Here is an 18,245-nt window from a genome sequence, read left to right as displayed (position 1 = left end):
TCTGCTCCAGCTCCATTAAACTTTCAGCTCCTTGTGCAAACTCTTGCTTTGCTTGGAACAGTCCTCTCCCCGGCCCATTCAACAGCCAACATTTATTGAATGCCTGCTAGAGGCTAGGCATTGGTTGAAGCACTTTACATGTATTCATGCATTTAATCCTCACAACCTCCTTATGTGATAGGGGCTGCTGGCTAACGCCCTATTCATCCCTCACCTCTCCCTTAGTTGTACATCTTTCCTGACTCCTAAGGTGTTCCTCCTCTGTGCTCCTCGAAGACTTCCCGTGCTCCTGCCATCTCTCATCCCTCCCACTGCTTTGTAATTCTCGTGTTCCATATATGTGTCCCCCTGAGGACAGGGACCCCATCTTGGTCCCCAGCCTGTCCCCAGCAACCGGACCTAGCACAGAGCACACATCCAGTGATCGTTTGTGGATGAACAAGCAGCAGTATCAGCATGTAGAGCGTGGACTCTGCACCTCCACTGCCTGGGAGCGTATCCTACTTTCACTTACCAGTCGTGTGAACTTGGGATGCCTCAGTTTCCCCAGTTTAAAATGGGGTTAGGAAAGTTCCTATCTCATAAGGTGCTGTGGTCAGCAGAATAATGGCCTCCCTGAAGATGCCCACATCCTATCCCTGAGACCTATGACTATGTTAGGTTATGTGGCAAAGGGGAATTAAGGTTGCAGATGGAATTAAGTTTGCTAATCGACTGACCTTGAGACGGGAGATTATCCAGATGATCTGGGTGGGCCCAGTGTGATTCCAAGCATTCTTATAACTGGAAGAGGGAAGCGGAAGAGGGGGAACCAGAGAGATGCAAGGTGAGAAGGACTTGGCCTGACGTTGCTGCTGGCTTTGAAGATGGAGAAAGGGAGCCACATGCCAAGGACCACAGGTGACTTCTAGAATCTGGAAAAGGCAAGGAAACAAATTCCTGCCTAGAGCCTCCAGAAAGGAACGCAGTTCTCCCAATGCCTTCATTTTAGCCCAGCGTGACCCGTGTAGACCTCCATCCCACAGACCTGGAAGGTAATACGTTTGTGTTGTTCAAGCCGCTAGGTTTGTGATAACTTGTTACAGCAGCAACAGGGCACTACTACAGTGGTTGTGAGGATTAAATAAGCGGGTAAATGTGCAGCCCTGAGAGCACCGTCTGGCCCCGACGACTCATCTAGAAGTGTTAGCCAGTTTTGCAACTATCACAACAGAGCAAAGGCCCAGGTCCACGGGGATGTTAGACTCAGTTCCTGCCCTGACTCAGTTCTCGGGCAGAATTGGGACCCTGTGCCTGGTAAGGGGAGCCTTGCACCCCTTCTTCCCCTGAGAAGCTAGAGGGGGGCAGCTCAGCAGCTCAGAAGCAAGTGGCTGGTGCTACTGCCTCAGCTTTATTTTTAGCGATGGTGGCAGCAAGTTAGATTTTCTGATTCCTGCTCAGACTCCAGAGGAACAGAAACCTGGCCTACAGTCTCAGAGTGGGCCCGGGTGGGGCACCAAGGATCTATAGCCCGAGAAGGGCCTGAGCAGAGCTTATGGGGCCAGTAGGGGTGGAGGGAGCTTGCTCTCAGGGGAAGGGCTGGGTCCACCCCGGGGACAGTTAATGAGTCCTGGTCCTGAGCACAGCTGGGTCAGTGAGGCCTGGGTTTAAATTCCAGCTCATCCACTGCCTCCCTGGGTATCTGTGGATAGAAGCCTTCTGCTTCTCTGCACCTTAGTTTTCCCATGTGAGAAATGGGGGTGATGGTCAGGCCCACCTCCTGCATTATAAAAGACACCATATGTCACTTTCCAGGTGCCCCGAGCCACTTTTCCTCCCTTTTTACAACTGACTGCCTGCTGATGTCAGGAATTCTTTTTCTAGAAGCAGGGGCAAGAGACTGTGGAGCGCTGTCTGCATTAGGAACATTCACAGACATTGCTAAAGGAGCCTCACTCCCCAGTGCAGGAAGCCGGGCTGCAGAGGAGAAGAGACCCCGCTTGCCAAGTCCTCACAGCCAGGCAGCGGCTGAGTCAGAACTTGAACTCAGGGCCGTCTGGCCCCCCAGGGTCACGATCCTTCGGATACACGGTGCCACCTCCTCAGGCAAGATGCTGGGGGCTTTATCACCCTCCAGTGGCCTCTCAGATCTCACTTTCCTAATCTCTAAGGTGGGTTTGAGGCGCGCTGGCTTCCCGCCCCCACTGTTGTGAGCATCTCATGAGACGAAGCTGAGAGGTGCTTTGTCAGATGGGTCCGCTGGCGGGGGAGGTATTACTGGGGCCACGAGGAGCTGTCTGGCCCTGCCAGGCAGGTGACTCTGCCCTGTGCTTGGCATTTTCGGTTCCGCAGCTCTATTTTAAGCCAGAGGAGGTTAGAGTTTGTTACGTGTGTTTCTCAGCTTAGAGAACCGTCAGCTGAGCGGTCACCAAAAACAGCAACGCCCCAAGGCACTCCCTGAAGCTCCCCCTCCCTCCGCCTCTCCCTCCCTTCTTTTTCCTTTGGGAACCTGAGGGGACCTAGTGATTTTCCTCTGTCCCTTCATGCCAGAGTCGCACCGGGCCCCATCAATGAGGCTTGGATCTTCTTCTTCCAGAGCTGCAAGTTTGCCAGCCTTGAGGACAACGAGATAGGTGACTCCAGGCCCTAAGTGGGTCCTCTACACCTTTCAAAGCGCTTCACGTCCCTGAGAAGGTCAAGGTCCTTCTGAAAGCTGTAGGAGCCAGCAGGCCTTGTCATTCCCACATCAGGGAGAGAAACAGACTCAGACAGAGAATAAAGGCTGCCATCTAAGGTGCCACGTAGTAGGTAGGACCGTGGTTAGGAAAGAACGTGAGTTTCTGAGTGAGCCAGACCTCAGTTCTACCTTGGGCAAGTGGCTTCACCTTTCTGAGCCTCAGTTTCCTCATCTGTGACATGGGGGCAAAAGTATCTGCCTACCAGTGTTCCTGTGAGGATTAAATGAAAGCATGAAGGGGCACTCAGCACAGATTAGGTGCCTAGCGAATGTTAGTGCCCCCTCCACCCAATTAATGTCTTCTTTTCCTTTTCTACACAGCTTATTCCCCCGACCTACTGAGATCTTAAGGGATTGATTTTTATAGTTAGAATATAGTTCAGTAATTTTCCAGAAGGTCAGAAGCCCTGGGCATTTTCCCTGATAAGATCTCTCATCTCTCTTCTAAAAGAATGGATTATTTTGACCTCAGGGGAGGACAGGTACCAGCTCCTTCGAGATGGCAGCTGTGGCTTTTCCGTAACTTGAGCATCGTTTAGGGATCTGGGTGGCAAGAAATTAAAAGCTGCCTCTTGCTAATTTAAAGAACATTATAGGTAGGATTTGGCAGGGGTGGGGGGGCTCTTCCAGGCACTGGAAGACAAGCTACATGGCTTGGGGGACCCAGAGAGATGGAACCTATTGCCTGGGAAACAGCATAGCCACACCCATGTGTGGGCACCATGGTTCCCAGGCTTGTGAAGATATTACTTGGGGAGGGGGGGGGGGCGACAAATGACAGCTGTCTGAGCATGACCCTGTCTCTGGCTGTTGGGACCCTCCAGGGCTGCTCTGAGGATTCCTAACACGTGTTTGTGGCCATTTGGTTGGAGCCATTGGGAGTTTGTTCTTCACCTTCCTAAGGATGGATATCTTTAAGTTACTGAAGATACTAAAGCCTTTATTCTGGTTAATAATTTTAAAAACTGATAGAAGTATGGGGGGGTTATTAAACCATTCTCTCTACTTTGATTTACAATTGAGAATTTCCTCACTGAAAGGCTTTTTTGAAAGAGCCTTTTCTCTCTCTCCATCCCCTACCCCACATTTTCCCTGCTGTTCCTTTGGTCTGAGGATTGGATTGGATTAGAAGGACATTTACTGAGCAGTTACTAGACCCAAGCAGGGAGCTAGGCACTTAGCAGGCATCACCTCATGCAGTCCCCACAACAGCAAACGCTTTTATGTGGCTGTGCCTTGCAGCATGCGGGATCTTAGTTCCCCGACCAGGGATCGAACCCATGCCCCCTGCAGTGGAAGCTCAGGGTCCTAACCACTGGACCGCCAGGGAATTCCCAACAGCAGGCACTTTTAATCCCACCTTCCAGAGGACGAAGCCAGGGTGCAAAGGGGTGCGGTGTTTTGCCTCAAGTCACGCTGTTAAGTAGGGAGGGGAGCCGTCCCATCCTGCTCTCAAGCTCTTGCACCTAAAGGAGATGCTTCCCCCACCCTGAGGAGCTGCAAGGGGTTCGGGCACAAGATGGCAGCTGCTGCCACGTGTCCATTCCAGCTCAGCCGTTGCCCCCTCTCGTCCTGCCAATGCCCATCCCTCTCGTTCTCCAGTCAACATAAAGAATTGGAATGAAGAGACATCTGAATCACAGGGGCCAGTGCTTGCATTTCAGAAGACACATCATTGGCTGGAAAGAGTCAAGGCAATGAAATTAAAAAGCCTGAGATGCTAAGAAAGGCACATGTTAAAGTAAGGACAGCACACAACTGTGCTGTCGCATAGGGTGGCCACTGGCCGTGGGTGGCCATTTATACTTAAGATTGAATTTAATTAAAACTTCAGTTCTTCAGTTGCACTAGACACATTTCAAGTGTCCATTAAACACATACTACATTGGACAGAGCAGATACAGAACATCTCCATCACCACAGAAAGTTGCATTGGACGTTGCTGGTACAGAGAGTGAGACTGTAGACTTTCAACCGGACTGGCTGGTTTTGAATCCTGCCTTCACCACCTACCTACTGGTATCCTGGGCCTCAGTTTCATCACCTATAAAATGGGGTTAATAATCCCGTAGAATTATTATTACATATCCAGCTCAGTTGGGACCAGTGGTTAGTCAACTAATCAAAGAAGCAGGGAATTATTATTATTATTTTTTTTAATTTTTTTTTTTTTTTTGCGGTACGCAGGCCTCTCACTGTTGTGGCCTGTCCCGTTGCCGAGCACAGGCTCCGGATGCGCAGGCTCAGTGGCCATGGCTCACGGGCCCAGCCGCTCCGCGGCATGTGGAATCTTCCCCGACTGGGGCACGAACCCGTGTCCCCTGCATCGGTAGGCGGACTCTCAACCACTGCGCCACCAGGGAAGCCCGCAGGGAATTATTTTAAATGATACATACCTTGAACATCTGCCAGTCTGTTTTTTGAACGTGGGGCTGTTCATTGGCTTTTTGTGCTGTCCTCCTTACGTGAACTACACCAGAATCTACCTTCTGCTTTCTAGTTTTGGTTTATTTCAAGTGAGGCAAGGATCTGAAGACACTTGTGTAGCAACTTGAGTGCAGAATCCCTCTAGATTCTCATGGTGATTTTTTCCAGATCTTTTGTAGTTGTTTCTTCCACACCTCATTTGGCAGCCTGTTTTAGCAACTCATTTTTATTGTTTTCCTAAAAACAAATCTCTTCCTTTTTGCACTCATATTTCATCAGCTTATGGAATATCTAATTAAATGACACCATGACAATAACAAATGTGCTGGCTCAAACTGGCTTGAGAACAAACCCAACAGATTTTTGGCAAACACATCATCTGTCTTAGCTTGGGCTTCTCTAACAGAAGACCGTGGACTGGGGGTCTTAAACAGCAAACATTTATTTCTCACAATTCTGGAGGCTGGAAGCCTGAGATCAGGGTGCCAGTATGGTTGGATTCTTGGCGAAAGCCTTTTTCCTGGTTTACAGACTGCCATCTTTTCACTGTATTCTCACATAGTGGAGAGAAGAAGCAAGCTCTTATATCTCTTCCTGTAAGGGCACTATCCCATCCATGAGGACTCTACCCTCATGACCTAGTTACCTCCCCAAAGCTCCACCTCCTAACACCATCACATTGGGGGTTAGGATTTCAACGTATACATTTTGGGAGAGACACAAGCTTTCAGCCCATAACAGCATTCTACTGGAGAGAGCAGAAGGGAGCAAGGGCGCCAGACAGTGACCTCCTGTGAGCGTTCATTATGCCTGGGGCAGGAGTGCTGTACTCAGGTGGAAGGGAGAGCACTGGTTAGCCTGGTGAACTGATTAAACAGACATTATTAAAGAGAGTTTCTTTGCCTCACTAACTCTGTCAGACTGTAGGGTGGATTTGGATCCGGAAGACACTTGCCCAGCCAGAGACTACATTTCCCAGCCTCCTTTGCTTCCAAGTATGACCATGGGGCTAGACCCCACCAATGGAGTGTGAGTGGGGGGTGATGTCACTTCCAGGTGGGCGTCTTTAGGAAGCAGGTGAGCTTCTCCATTCCTGCCTGCAATTTAGAGATAGAAGGCCCGGAGGCTCAGGAGCTGGTGGAGCTGTAACATGTAAGTCACCCAGCTCATCACGCGAAGGAAAGCTGCCCTCCAACCAGGAACACCTGCCTTGGAATATTATGTGAGTAAGAAATAAACCTCTATTGTGTTAAGCCACTGAATTTTGGGGTTTGCTTGTTATAGCAGCTACAAGTGAACCCTGATTAATAAGCTTACCTTATAGGGCAGTTGTGAAAATTAAATTAGATGATATGCATGTAACAGACTCTTAAATGGGACTTTCCTGTTGTCTTGTATTTCCAGTTAACAGTTAAGCCTCAGTTAAGCCTCAGCACAGGGTCGCAAGGTGCTGAATACCCCATATTTCAGAAAGCCATGAGACACACACCAGCAGGACTGTTTTAGGGGCGTCATACAGGCTTTTCTCCCACTCCATCCCCACCCCCCTCAGCCTCCGCGAGCAGAAGACTAGAATTTGAGAATAATTTTCTAGAATAGGGAGAAATGATATACCTTTTCTGCTCTCCTGGGAGAAGAAAGGATCCCACACCCACCGCCATCCTGAGACGTCCCACTTGTAGAGATTTTGGGTTCCTGCCAGAAGTGGTGAGTGGTAGCTGATTCCCCGACCGCTCGTGAGGCAGGCTTGCAGATCCGCCCTCAGTGTGTGTTTGAGCAGAGAAAAAGTGATTAGAGAGAGATGGCAGGAAGGGGGGCATCCTGTATGCCCATCACGTGGCTGAACAAGAATAGGTGAGCTTCCCATGAGCTGAATGGGTGCCGGGCCATCTGACCTGGGCCCTGCCCCAAAGGGATGATCCTTGTGCTTCCCAGGAAGGAGGACCCTGGCAGAAAGAGGCTGTGAAGTGCACTTCTGGGGACAGGGTCTAAGAGAGGTCAAGGGGTCCAGATATCCCCCAGCAGTCAGGATACCACTACAGGGACCCCTGAATAAGCTAGTCATGTGGTCCAGGAACACTAGCCTTTAAACACGTTCCACACAAAAGGAATCCACCTCCCTGAGGGGACTCAAAGCAACACCAGCTACGTTTTTTTCCCCCTTTCCTCCACTGCTCCTTCCAGGCCTCATAAACAGGAGAAGCTAGAATTCAAATGGGGAGGATGGAAAAGGTTTTTAGAGAGACCCTCACACTCTCTCAGTGCTGCAGAGGAATGTAATGCAGAGACTAAGGGCAAGGGTCCAGAGCCAGACAGCCTGGGTTTGAATTCTGTGTCTCTAACTTACTAGCTGTGTGACCTTGGGCAAGTTACCTCATCTCTCTGGGCCTTAGTATCTGTAAGATGCCATTAATAATAGTACGTACCTCATATCCTCATAGCACTGTAAGGTGCCCGTAGTTAGGCTATTTAATAGTTTATTAAATTAAATAACAATGCATTATTGAGGTGAAGGGTCAAGCTTGATTTAGAGGAGGTGTTAAATAGTATATAATTAGATGTTCAATCCATACTGAAAGGCATGGGGCAATGAGAGATTTGACTGCATGTGTTCAAAGACAATGGGTGAAGAAAAACTAGATCCATTTATGTGTGTCCCTCACCAAATTCAGATTATTCAATAAACCAGTTACACGTGTGACGTATTTAGATCAGTTTGGGACACATTGAAACCCTCAATACATGTTAACTATTATTATTCAAACTTGTGCCAGGTCAGAAATCGAATCCCTTCTAAGTTTTATTAATTTTGAGGGATAATAAGAATGACTATTTTTGTGGTGGCATAAAGCAGTGATTCTCATACTTTTTGGTCTTCATAAAACCACCCAACTGCGTAAAATATTTGTGAATCCAAATCACATTGCCAACTCCGTTTGCAAAGTAGAAACAATGGGGAAAAACGAGCAAGTACTATATTTATAATCCTCCTCATTTTATAAATGAATTTCACAACCCCTCAAATGAGGAAGGTCGTAAGTTCAGAGTAGAAGACAGTCTTACAGGTGGAATCCATTTCGCTTGATGAGATTTCACTGTGTTGTCCTTATTTTTAGTACCAGTTCACTGGCTGGAGTTTGAAGACCTCAGATATAAATTCCCATAGAGTTTGCGAGCATCCAGAGCCGTTATCCCCTTTAATTCTCATGACTCCCCTGTAAGACTGGGACCATGGCCTACTTTTTCTTTTGAGTATGGAGGTTCAGAGGGGTTAGATGCCTCGTTCAGGGTCACCCAGCTGGAATAAGAAATCAAGCCTGGCTTCAGAATCTCGATATTCCTGGTAAAATACGGTGTTTTCCTCTGGTTTGAATACATGTTGGAGGGGCCTTTCCTGTATGTGGTCATCCAAGCATGAAGTTCCTTTTGTTTTGTGACTCTGTCCTGTCCTAAAGCAGAGATTCTTTTCCCAGAGACAATACCCAAGGATCTGGGGATGAAATTCAGGGATTCCTGAACTTGAAAGGGAAAATAATTGCGTCTTTCCACTGACCTTTAGCTAACATCTAGCACTTCAGTTATGAATGGAGAAAACAAAGCAGTAGCAGCAGTACCTATTTGTCACCAAAAGAAATCACAAGTATTTTCATATCACAAAGTAATTATTGTGGATATCTTGAAATGCTGTTTATACTCTCGCCACATTGAAATTATGGTAATTGAATCTCATTGTTTAATATATTCCTAAAAAAGCACATGTAACAATCTCACATACATTTTTTGTTTTGGTTACCGTATTTCAATGATTTGTGTCCTTTGTAATCCCATGTATTGGATTTTATGTGTTTAATATGACTTGTCTGAGAAGGAGATCATAGACTTTACCAGTTGCCCAAGGAGTCCTAGGTTTGTAAAGAAAGGTGAAGAACAATGTTCTAGAACCTTGAAGTCCTCCATTGTGTCCTCTGCATGTGATCAGCAGATGAGGGCAGAGAACGAGTGTGGAGGATGGTGAGGGGGGTTTATGGTCTGGGTCTGGAGTCAAGCCCATGGCCAGACCTCGGTCACTGTGGCTGGGAGATGTGGTCTCTCTCTGGGTGCCCAGGAGGGGAACAACCAGCCAGCTGCTGCTCCGTTATCATGCGTTTGCAATGGCTCAGACTCAAGGAGGCGCTGGGACCCCTTGTCTCGGCGATTTCTAGGGGGATGGTGGGGTGGCAAGTGCTGGGCACTAGGCACCATCTTGCTTATCTCATCCGCAGGTGCAACAAGTCTACTGTTGCATGGAGGTGGCACTGGGGGCAGCTAAAGCTTCTCCTCTCAGATCTTACTTCTGCTCCAACGTGCTGTCTGCTTTGTGCCCCAAGAACCCACAGTCTACAGGGGGCTGATGAAATTAGGACAAAATGTACATTTTTGCAAATATAACTGTGGCTCTTGCGTGTGCAGAGCGCTAGGGTTTGCTAAGCACTTTTGTAAGCTGGGCTTATCTCATCCTCACTGCCGCCCTCCAGCAAGGCAGGGCAAAGATGATCATTTTCATTGTGCAGAGTCAGAAACAGCTCACAGGGGAGAATTAGATGCTCAAGGTCACAGACTAGAGGCACAGTCAGGGCTAGAACCCAGGCCTCAGTCACCATTCAGCAGGCGCGTATTAAATACCTACCATGTACCAGGTCCTGTGCTGGGTTTCAGGGACACAGGGATGAATCAGAAATCTACCTGGCTTCTAGGGAACAAAGCCCAACAGAACGGCCAAGAATAGACAGGTAATTACACTACCGTATACAATTATATTTGTCAAGACTCTTAGTTCAAGTGACAGGAACCCAATTCAAACTAGTTTCAGTAATAAAGGGAGTTTATTGGTTCACATAACTGAAAAGTTTAGGGAAGGATAGCTTCAGGCGCAGCTGGATCTAGCAACTTGAACCTAGTTGCCTGCCATCTGTTTCTCTTAATTTCTTGGTTCTGTGTGACTAAAGTTTTCAGCACTTCTCATGGTGGCAAATATAGCCTCCAGCAATTGAAGACTTACCTTCTAATAGTTTGCCCACTTGGGTCAAAAGATGGTACCTCTTTCCCAGTTGTTCCAGAAACAGTGTTGGGGTTTTTGCATGGAATGGCTGAGCCTCTTGCCTCATGTCATCCTGGATGCGGATGAGGTGGGGGTGAGGTGAAGGCATGAGAGCGAAGGAGCCTGAGTCCCTTAATCATTTGTGGAGGAGCCCACCTACCAGAAGCACCTGTTAGGAATGTTACATAACCGAGAAACAGACTTTGTGCTTTAGACAGTGAGCAGTGGTGTGCTGGGGGGTGCTGGTGGCAAGAGTGGTCTGCCCCCAGAGGCAGGTGAAAAAGGGGTACACTGTGTTTAAAAACTTTTGAAACAATAATAAATGGGCTAAATGCAAACTGCTTTTTATTATCACCACGGGCCAGCAATTCTAAACATCGTCTGTATTAAAATATTCCTTCCCCAGAACACCACTCCCACCATCAACCCTGACCCTTTGGTATGCCACTGGACTTGGGGCCTACTGACTGCTGGAATCTGGTTTGCCAAGACATACATAAGGGTTTATTTATTTATTTTATTTTTGGCTGCCTTGAGTCTTCGTTGCTGCGCGCGGGCTTTCTCTAGTTGCGGCGAGCGGAGGCTACTCTTCGTTGCAGTGCGTGGGTGTCTCGTTGTGGTGACTTCTCTCGTTACAGAGCACGGGCTCTAGGCACATGGGCTCCAGGCGTGTGGGCTTCAGTAGTTGTGGCACGTGGGCTTCAGTAGTTGTGGCTCGCGGGCTCTAGAGCGCAGGCTCAGTAGTTGTGGTGCACGGGCTTAGTTGCTCTGCAGCATGTGAGATCTTCCCAGACCAGGGATCAGACCCTTGTCCCCTGCACTGGCAGGCAGATTCTTAACCACTGCGCCATCAGGGAAGTCCCCCATAAGGGTTTAAATAGCAATCTGATGGACACCCTTATGTACGTACACCACAGTGGTTAAGGAAACATTACAAATATGACGGTTGCCACAAAATTTGGAAATAAGTTTAGATTTCTTTTGGAGATTAAATTCAGACACCTGAGAAATCTGGCTGAGTTGGTGAAAGGACCCAGGGGGACTTCACTTTGTACGGGGGCCACATCGGGACCCTGGACTGTCCGTCTGTCGTAAGCGGTGAGGCAGTGTGGATGCTACCAGGTTCTAAAACCTTGGGCTTTAAGGGGGTGAGAGTGGGCACAGAGAAGGAATCGAGAGAGGAAGGGAGGGGAATGGGACATGACTGGGATGGCTCATAGATGAAGAGATGCAGGAGGGTCATTGGGACACGGAGGTCCAGCCCTTGAGGTGAGAAGGGGAGTAAAGTCAAAGTCAACCCCCGTGTTGACCGCCTGCTGGCTTCAGGGCTGGGAGGAAGCTACAGAAGAAGCCCGTGTTAAGTACTGCCCATCCGACAGGAGCAGATGAAGAGACTCAGCCCAGAGATGAGATTGGAAACATTTCCACGAAAGCCAGTGGTGAAGGGCCAGGGGGCAGCAAATGGAACATGGATAAGAACCAGACCAGTGTGGTGGGGCCACTTACAAGTAGGCTTGTTGACTAACCTTGCGATGTCCAAAAGGCCTAGGCTCCTGCCCTGGGGCTCGCCCTAGTGTTGTAATTAATTGCAGTGGAAGAGGAAAAAGATGAAGTTCTTGAGAATTGGCTAAACCATGACCCTGTTGCTAAGAATGTGCGTCAGACCCTAGACCACATTTTAGCCCTGGAGAGGCAGGTGGACTTTTTGATAGCACATGAAATGTGGTGGCCATACGAGGCTTCCCTTTCCCAGGCACCCCCTCCCCCGTGAGGCTGCTCGAGTTGCCCCTTGAAGAGGGCGCCCCACCTTTTGTTACTGCAGTAGCCAGGATGGCCATGGGCTGGTGGGCTGCATCCTTTGCAGCGCTGGACAAAGGACCAAAGTGTATGTATATTGATGGGGATAATCTGGAAGAGAGGGAGAAATGGAAGATGTGGGGATAACATGGGGACAGTGGCAGGAGTCAGCACCTGGGCAGGTGAGAGGGGGTGGGAGCCAGGGCCCAGGGAAGGGTTGGCCTCGGTTAGATGTAGAGACTGCAACTCATGAAGAATAATCAGGGGCGTCCGTGAAGGGGAAAGGAGTGGCCCAGGCAGAGGGGACAGCTTGGGGAGAGGCCTGGGCCAGAGTGGGGAGCCCCATCCATCCCGTGTAGCTGGAGCGCAGAAGAGGCTGGAAGACATAGCAGCGTGGCGTGGACCCCACCCGGAGGGCACCTCTGAGCCCAGGAGGGCTTTAAGCAGAGTGACATAACCGTAACTGTATCGTGTGGTCGATCTGTCCAGAGCTGAACTGTGGGCAGAGGGACCAGGGGACAGACACAGGTGTCCTGGCTCAGGGACCAGCAGGGGCTCTTACAGGCATCTGTCTAAATGTTTTAAGAAAGCTGCTGCATTCGACTCAAATAGGAAAGAATCCTAGGCCAGCTCTATCCCTGCCTCACCCTGAGGCCTTGAAACAGGAAGGGAATGGGTCCCAGGCTCCCAGGCTCCTCCCTGCTGGTGGTCTCTTGGCGGCTCATTCACCAAAATGCCACAAGGGGGCAGCAGCACATCACCGTTTTCTTCGTATTCTCATATGAAGTCGCGCTATTAAACTTAACACAGATTTTAATGAAGTGGAGGGCTTGTTAAAACACAGATTTCCCGACCCCACTTCCAGAGTTTTTGTGGGTTTGGGATGGGACACAAGATATTTGCAATTCTAACCAGTTCCCAGGCGATGATGTTGCTTCCAGTCTGGGGACCCCACTTTGAGAACTACCAAGGTTGAGGATTGGGAGGGAGGGTCGGGGTGAGCTCTGACCCACGCAGACACGGACACTGGGAAATCACTGTGAACTGGGCAGCCACTCCCATTTGTCAACTACATATTGACTTTTCTAAGCCCCATTAAATTCCCCCTCCCCATATTTTTTTTTTTCTTTTTTTTTTTTTTGGCCACAGCATGGCAGATCTTAGTTCCCCGACCAGGGATCAAATCAGTGCGCCCTGCAGTGGGAGGGAAAAGTCTTAACCACTGTGCCACCAGGGAAGCGCCCTGAATCGCTTTTTAAAGGCAAGACAGGGACTTCCCTGGCGGTCCAGGGGTTAAGACTCCGCGCTCCCAATGCAGGGGGCCTGGACTCGGTCCCTAGTCAGGGAACTAGGTGCTGCGAGCCACAAAAGATCCCCCAGTCAGCAACGAAGATCCCGCAACTGAGACCCGGCGCAACTGAATGGATACGTAAACATTTTTTAATGAAAAGCAAGATTCTTTCACTCATTCAATAATGATTGGGCTTGGCCCGTCCTGGGCACTGTTCTAGGTCCTGGGAATCCATCAGTGAACAAAGCAGGGAAATTAATTCCCACCGCACGTGGAGTTTGGCAACAAATAGTAAATGTTATAAGTAAGTAAGTTACGTTAAAAGGTGCTAAGTCCATCAAGGGTATTGGAAGAGCTCGGGTGGGTTCTCAGTGAAATGGTGACTTGTGAGTCAGACTTGAAAGAGATCAAGGGGATTTGCCACGTGGGGGAAGATGATGTCAGGCAGAGGGAAGAGCCCGTGCAAAGGTCCTGAGGTGGGAGAAAGTCTGGTGTGTTTGAGGAACAGCAAGGGGGCCAGTGAGGTCAGAGCAGGGAGAGGGTAATTGAGGACAAGGGCAGAGAGGTGACAGGGGCAAGAGCGGGGGGCTTGTAGGTCACGCAAAGGCCTTTAGCTTTCCTCGGAGTGAAAAGGAGCGGCGTGGTCCGATGTGGTTTTTAACAGAATCCCTCTGGCACCCCCTGTGATGAGCAGGAGAAAGTTCCCACAGGTATCCGGGCAGAGATGACGGTGGCCCCAGCCAGGGGGGCGCAGTGGAGCTGGGGATGGTGGTAAGAGGTTATACACAAACACACACGTGCGTGCTATTTCCATAACTAAACCAACTGGGTCAATGTGATTATCCACTCCTCTCCTCTGTCCATGTGACCCACATTCTCGGCCTGGACCCTTTTCTCTATGTCCAGACCTGTGCCGTCTATGATCTCCAACTGCCTCTAGCCACACTGCCCTGGATCACTACCGTCTCCTTGAACTCAGAATGTCTAGGACACGCCCCTCCTATCTGCCACCAATGGGGGCTCACCTCTGCTCTTCCTGGTTGCTGGCGATGTCCCCCCCACCCTCCCCATCCCCCAGCAGAAAGCCCCGGGATGTGTTTGGCCTCTTTTTTCCCCTGCCGATCATATTCATCCTTCCAACGAGATCTCACAGGCGTGGTCAGGCCCTGCTGACTCTCCCATCTGCTGCTTTTGTTTTTAATATTTAATTAAATAATTAATTAATTAATTTGGTTGTGCCAGGTCTTAGCTGTGGCAGGCGGGCTCCTTAGTTGTGGCTCACTGGCTTCTTAGTTGTGGCATGTGAACTCTTAGTTGTGGTGTGCCTGTGGGATCTAATTCCCTGACCAGGGATGAACCCAGGCCCCCTGCATTGGGAGCACAGAGTCTTACCCACTGCACCACCAGGGAAATCCCATCCCATCTGCTTCTGTTCCTTCTTTTCTACTCCCGTGGGCCTTACCTCTGAACATGGCAGTGACTGCATTCGGTATAGCCTGGTGGCCAAGAGCAGGGGCCCTGGAGCGGGACCCTCTGGGTCTGAATCCTGGTTTTGCCAGCTTTGAACTGTGTACACTTGAGCTGTTTCCTTAATTTCTCTGTACATCAGTTTCTCCGTCTGTGAAATGGGCATAATTATACTTACTTCAAGGGGTTATTGTGAGGGTCAAGTGAGTCGTTACATAGAAGATGCTTGGAACAGAGCCTAGTATATTGTTAACACTCAATGAATGTTAGCTCTCATTTTTATTAGTTTTGCAATAAGTCTTTATTGAGCACCTATTATGTGTAGAAACCTCCATCATACTCAGAGATAATCTGACCCAAGAGAAAGAGCACAGGCCTTGACTCAGCACTCCCACTCCTAGATACATATCCAACAGAAATGTTTACCAATATCTAGCAGAAGACATACACGAGAATATTCACCATGCCTTATTCATAATAGCCTCAAACTGGAAACTACCCAAATGCCCATTGAATGTAGAATAGGTAAATAAAATGTGCTCTATTTACACAATGGAATATTATACAGTGACAAGAAAGAATACATTATTGTTACTTGAATATCATGGATGCAACTAACAAATATAACGGGGCATGGCTGGGCTGGGTCCCTCTGGCTCGGGCTTCAGTGGGGGTAGCCTGAGTTTCACCTGGTGACCTTTGTCCCCAACACCATCCCCTCTTCACAAACAAGAAGATTCCCAGCCTTTGCCTTCACATTAGTCTCTGACTTGCAAAGAATTATCAAGACAGGATGATAATGATAGCTTATTTTCAAGTGAACATAGAGGACTCACTCACCTAACATTCACAGTACCCCTACGTGGTGGGTACTCAGTCAACACAATGACCCTACAGGGTGGACATTACTATTTATGCCCATTTTACAGATGAAAAAGCTAAAGCACTAGGAGGTCAAGTCAAGGTAATGATAGCTAAAATGTTTATTTAAACCACATAATACTTTCAACAGCCCTCTGTGTTGAGTACTTCCATTATCCGCATTTTAGAGAAAAGGAAACCGAGGCACAAAGAAGTTAAGTACCCTGCCTGAGATCTCAGCAGGAAACCAGCCAGGACCGGGCAGGCTGGCTGGGGCCACTCTTCATGGCTCTGCTCACGGCTTCTCAGGAGTGAGGTCATGGGCCTTACAGCAAACCTGGCCCAGAGCCCAGCAGCACAACCCTAGGACAACTCATTAATCACTCTGAGTCTCAGTTTACCCACCTCTAAAATGGGAATATCAGCGGCACTTTGTTTTAGGGATGTCTCATGGGCAACGTGTGATTATGTGGGTAGAGCTCTTTGCAGAGAGAGCCCCCCACGTAGGAATAGTTCAGTGCAAGTTCATTGTTCTCATCCTGGCTCTCAGGATGTTTTCAGAATCGTTCTGGGCAGCGTGTTCAGAGTTTACACTTGCAGAACCAAACCCACCAAAACTCAGCCTGCGAGAGACCACAGACCCAGCCTGGAGAGTCAGATAAACCTGGCTTAGACTAAAATCCCACCCCAGCTGCAAACCAGCTTTTGGACAGATCACATTTCCAGATCTAGGCTTCCTCATCTGTGAACTAGAGTTAGTTCTATTTTGTGAAGATTAAATGGCTCCAGTGCTGCCTGTGATTCTCAAATTGGGGTACCCAGAGGAGGTGGTACCTGACCGAAGTACTGGAGGCCACCGTACTGAAGAGCAGGTCATTTACCACCTGTGTGCTGGGAATCGCCCTTCCTGGCTCTGTTTTGTACCTTAGAGCACTGCATTCCTGGCCTCCCAGGTCTTCCCAGTAGGTTTGACCAATGGGAGGCACTTCTGGGAACTGGGGGGTGGGAGAGAGCAGAAGCCAGGATCTGTCTCCCCATCTCCATCTGCCTTTTGTCAGGCACACGGCTGCATCTCCGTGGTGGCCCCTGCTCCCAGCAGACAGCCCTGCTGTGATTCCGTCTTTCATCTTCTGGTCCCAGCTTCTGGGCTCTGCCCTCCCTCTGCCTCTCCACCCCGAGGGCTGGTACTGAGGGAAAGAAGTCATTCAGTAAAGAATACTTACTGTATGACTCTATTTACATGAAGTTCAAGAATAAGCTACATCACCTTTGAGGGCGGAGAGGATGATCCAGCCCGAGAAAACTTCCTTTGATGATGGAAATGTTTTACACCTTGACTGAGGTGTTGGTGTGTGCGTTTGTAAAGACTCATGAAACCATTAAGACCTTGTGCCCTGATGGCGCAGTGGTTAAGAATCTGCCTGCCAATGCAGGGGACATGGCTTCGATCCCTGGTCCTGGAAGATCCCACTTGCTGCGCAGCAACTAAGCCCATATGCCACAACTACTGAGCCTGCACTCTAGAGCCCGTGAGCCACAACTACTGAGCCCGCGTGCCACAACTACTGAAGCCTGCACGCCTAGAGCCCTTGCTCCGCAACAAGAGAAGCCACCGCAATGAGAAGCTCGCGCACCATGACAAAGAGTAGCCCCCGCTCGCCGCAACTAGAGAAAGCCAGCACACAGCAACGAAGACCCAGCGCGGCCAAAGATAAAAATAAAAGACCTGTGCATTTAACTGGGTGTGCCTCATCCCTCAATCAAATTAGTTTAAATAAGAAGAAATCCTGGTAAATACCAAGAGTGTTTTCTAATTTCCTGGTTGGATCCTGATGAAAACACCGTTTTTATTTTTAAACAAACACAGGTAGACCAGCAAAGAGGATATAAAATTTGTATGTAGGGATTTTTTTGTCTTTAAACAATAAAACATGAGACGTCGAACGGAACTTCACACATGGGTTGGTTTATTTCAGGCCGTGTTCCCCAGTCTCTGGAAGGTACTCTTCATCATCCCCTGCTTCTCTCTAGTCAAAAATGTTTCCAAGCACCGACCCGTATGAAATGTCTGGCTTGGCCTGGTGCATTGCAGAGTCTCAAAAAAGGTTAATTCTTACTAATACAAGTTGGGTTTAATGGGTCAAGTTAAGGCCTGTTTTCTGACTTTCTTCAAGACAGAGTGATTTCACCTTGTGATTTTTACAAAGAATTCAGCCCCTGAATTCTGCCCATGGTGGGGGGGGAGGGCTTTCTCAGACAGCACAGGCTTGACACATAGGCACATATTCAGGGATATTCTTACATCGCTCCAGGAAAGGAAGCAGGAGATTCAGCACATCTGTGCCCTCTTTAGCATAACCCCAGAAAAATAGCCCATCCAGCCCAGCACCTGCCTCAGTCTAATGATTAAGGGAGAGATGGTGGCCCCATCTCTGGAAAGCTAGCCCGTGCGCATCATTGATAAAGGCTGTGAATGGACCAGAAGAAACCTGGCCATTCTCCCAGGCTGTGAGTTAGAGAAAGGGGGACTAGGGCATGCATCCCGCTGCATCTCAGGGTCCAGGTGGACCAGCTGGCTTGGGAACACTCTCGTCCTCTGGGGCCCGGAT

This window comes from Leucopleurus acutus, assembly GCF_964270905.1.
Source record: "Leucopleurus acutus genome assembly, chromosome: 16".
Lineage (NCBI taxonomy): Eukaryota > Metazoa > Chordata > Mammalia > Artiodactyla > Delphinidae > Leucopleurus > Leucopleurus acutus.
Note: the sequence above shows the minus strand (reverse complement) of the source record.